The 3,483-nt window shown below is 40.6% G+C and overlaps 1 pseudogene; it reads right to left on the bottom strand.

Annotated features, from left to right (window-relative positions):
* Positions 1–2,003: 2,003 nt before the first annotated feature.
* LOC114611304 lies at positions 2,004–3,024 on the bottom strand (annotated as a pseudogene).
* Positions 3,025–3,483: the final 459 nt, after the last annotated feature.

Raw genomic sequence — 3,483 nt, forward strand, 5'->3', positions numbered from 1 at the left:
AACGAATGTTGTACCCCAGAAGAAATAATAATTTGCCTATAATTACCCTATAATTAGTTGCACTCCTAACATCCTTCAAATAGAAGTTTCTTTTAGTATTTGACATTTAAGTGTCCTAAGTCGGTTATCAATTTATCATTAAAGTTTTATCACTAAGTGACAGCTTGTGTGTGCCTTGAATTTAAAATTACATATGAAAACAAAAATATTAAGGTTTCCTACTAGGTTCTTGATCTGCCATTCTCAACAATAAGCAACCCTTCTTTTTTTGTTTACGCATCTTGTATGTAATCACAGACCCCTGTAGAAGTCCTTGATCCAGTGAATGCTGGATGCCCCAGTGTGGGGGAATTTGAGGGTGGCAAAGAGGGAGTGGGTGGGTTGGTGGGAGCACATCCTCATAGAAGCATGAGGGGGGATGGGATAGGGGGTTTTTGGGTGGTGGAGGGTATGGGGAAAGGGGATCACATCTGAAATGTAAATAAAATATCCAATAAAAAATAATCTAAAAAAAGAGAAGTTATTTTTTAAAAGCCTTGTAATAACATGTCAGTAACAAAATGATGGAGTCTGAAGGGCAGTGGGGCCCTAAACTATCACCTATCATGGGTGATCATCATGTACATCAGGGTATCTCTGAACAAGTTGCTACCTAGACTGTTCATATAAAGTTAGATAAGGATAAGCTTAATGCTGAGAAAATCTATAAATAATTATACAGTTCACCAAGCGAGGTAACTCTGCACCCCGAAGAGTCTGAATCAGATGGCTCAGAATGTGAAGGAAAATATTTGTGTTTAACTGGAATTTAATTTAGTTTTACATCCTTACTATAGGTTAATCCTCCCTGAGACTAGGTCACTAAATTGGTAGTGTTTTGAAGTGTTAATTTCTTTTGCCCTATCTGAGAGGCCTGTGGACCAAATTTTGTGGTTTATAATGTAAATCTATACTGATCCAGACTACTGTGAGGCACTAATACCCTAGTGATCAATGAAATGGCTGAAATGAAGGCCACTGTTGAACTGTAAGAAAGAGGATTTTAAGTAAAGTCCCTTCAAAATCCAATTTAATGAGAATGGATTCAGTTGTAATTAGTGCCATCATTTTTAAGTAAGTGCTAATAACTATCACTAAACAAATAGTGGCTAAAGGTAAATATACATGTCTCAACTCTTAATTTATTTAGTAAAAATATATTTTATTGTTATTTGACAAGAAATCTGCTGTTAGTCTTCTTTCAATTTTCATAATCCATGACTGGTCTTGGACTATACAAAAATGAAGGGTGTTTATATTCTGTCTCCTTGAGTACAGATATCATAACATATAATCAAAGAGAGTTCCAAAAATACTTTTCAGCAAAGTAATCCATTATTTTTGTTACTTGTTAATTCTCCCCTTTAACCTAGTCACTTGCCTTTGTAGAGACAAACGCAATCTACGCTGGTCACGTGAAATGCTGTTAATTCAATGGACATCTATAATCTGTAATTTTTTCCCCACTGTTCGAGGTTTATTTGGCGTGTTCATTGGTGTGACATTTGAGTGGTTGGTTTCTTCATCTTACACTTCACATAATATTGCAATACACACTACAGACATATATAATACATAAAATATCCTGTAGAACATGTATGCACAAGATATGCATAATGGACTTACACACTGGAACCAGGTTATGACTAGCTGGGAACTCGTTGACCTAGACATGTTTGGTGAGGGTGCGCAGCGCAGCCATACAGCAGACTCACAGATAATGAAAGCCTGCACACAGTTGGCAGTATGTATTGGAGACAGTGGGACTATCACACTAACCGGGTTACCACTAGACAAGTACCACTTGGCAGCAGGGTAGAGCTGTGGGAACTGAGATTTTTTTTTTTTTACCCCAGATCACCTTAACACAATTGCACTAACCACAGCTCAGATGAGAAGTGTGTGGTCTCCATAGAAACTCTACTGCAGCCTGGACAGTGAAGTGCTAGGACAGTGGGAAGACTTTAGAACTGCAGCTCCTTCTGGATTCCCCCAGAGGGTATCTGCATTCTTTTTCAGGCAAGCCTCTTCCTCAGGAGTCAGTGTCACCTTCACAACATCCGAGATTCCAATTTGTCCCAGGATGCATGGGACACCGAGGAAGACATCCTCATTGATTCCATAGAGACCCTTAATCATGGTGGAAATGGGATGCACCTGTGTAAGGTTATTCGTTATGCTCTCGGCCAAGTCTGCCACAGAGAGGCCAATGGCCCAGGATGTGCAATCTTTCAGCTTGGTCACCTCATACGCACTGTCATCCTCCTGCTTATGAACATCCTTCTACTGTTCCTTATCATCTGCATCAGTGCCCAGTTCTGGGTTCAGAGACTTCAGAGACGCCGCCGGCAATGTTCACACCACTCCACACAGGCGCACTGTAGTCACCATGCTCTCCCAGGACCCATCCGTAACTTCTCAGCCGGTGAACTCCCAGGCTTTTTTCCATCAGGTAACGGAACCGAGCTGAATCCAGATTGTAACCACTTCCAGTAACTCATCTTTTGGGAAAGACACTGATTTTCCAAGCCATGTAGGTCAAGATATCCACTGGGTTTGAGACAATAAGCAGCTTGCAGTGTGGACTGTACTTCACAGTGTTGGGAATGATGAACTTGAAAATGTTCACGTTTCGCTGGACCAAATTGAGCCAGCTTTTTCCTTCTTTCTGATGGCCCCGGCTGTCATAATGACCAGCTTGGAGTTCGCAATTACAAAATAGTCTTTGCTGGAGACAATTTTTGGTGTTTTAAGGAAAAGGCTGCCATACTGGAGATCCATCATCTCTCCCTTTAGCTTGTCTTCTGTGACATCAACAAGGGCAAGCCCATCTGCTAAGTCCTTCATTAAGATACTGATGGCACAAGCCATGCCAACAGCACCAACCCCAACATCTGTAATCTTGTTCTGGAGGGCCGGCTCTTCCTTAAGAAGACTCACAATTAGATGGTCCTTGAGAGTTGCCATCTTAGACTTTGAATCTTTTGAGACCGCTAGTGCATGATGGGGGATGAGAGTCGAGCATCAGAAGCATGGCCTGGACTAGGCATCAATGGCTCCAGCATGTCAACCTGCAATATTTATTCTTTTAAATTAATCTGATAATTCATAATTCTTAAGAGCTAATAAATATCCTAGTTCATGTTGGCCATCTAAGGAGGCATATTATAAATGAGAAAAGGAGAAGAGACGCAGCTCAGGATCCTAGGGCAGTGTTTGACATATCTTACCCAAGGGAAAGAATTTTTTTCCCTAGAATATTAAAAAAGCACATGATCCATTCCACATGATCTATTTTGTATCATTAATAGGCATATTATTTACAACACAAAACTGATGGGAGGAAGAATTTGTGTTTACTGAGCAGCTCGTTAGCAAGACCTCTCTACTAGCTGCCGTCTATATTGTCTGAGGGAGACTGCAGAAGTTTGTCGACTTCATTCA

This window comes from Grammomys surdaster, unplaced genomic scaffold, assembly GCF_004785775.1.
Source record: "Grammomys surdaster isolate TR1022 unplaced genomic scaffold, NIH_TR_1.0 126091, whole genome shotgun sequence".
Classification (NCBI taxonomy): Eukaryota; Metazoa; Chordata; class Mammalia; order Rodentia; family Muridae; genus Grammomys; species Grammomys surdaster.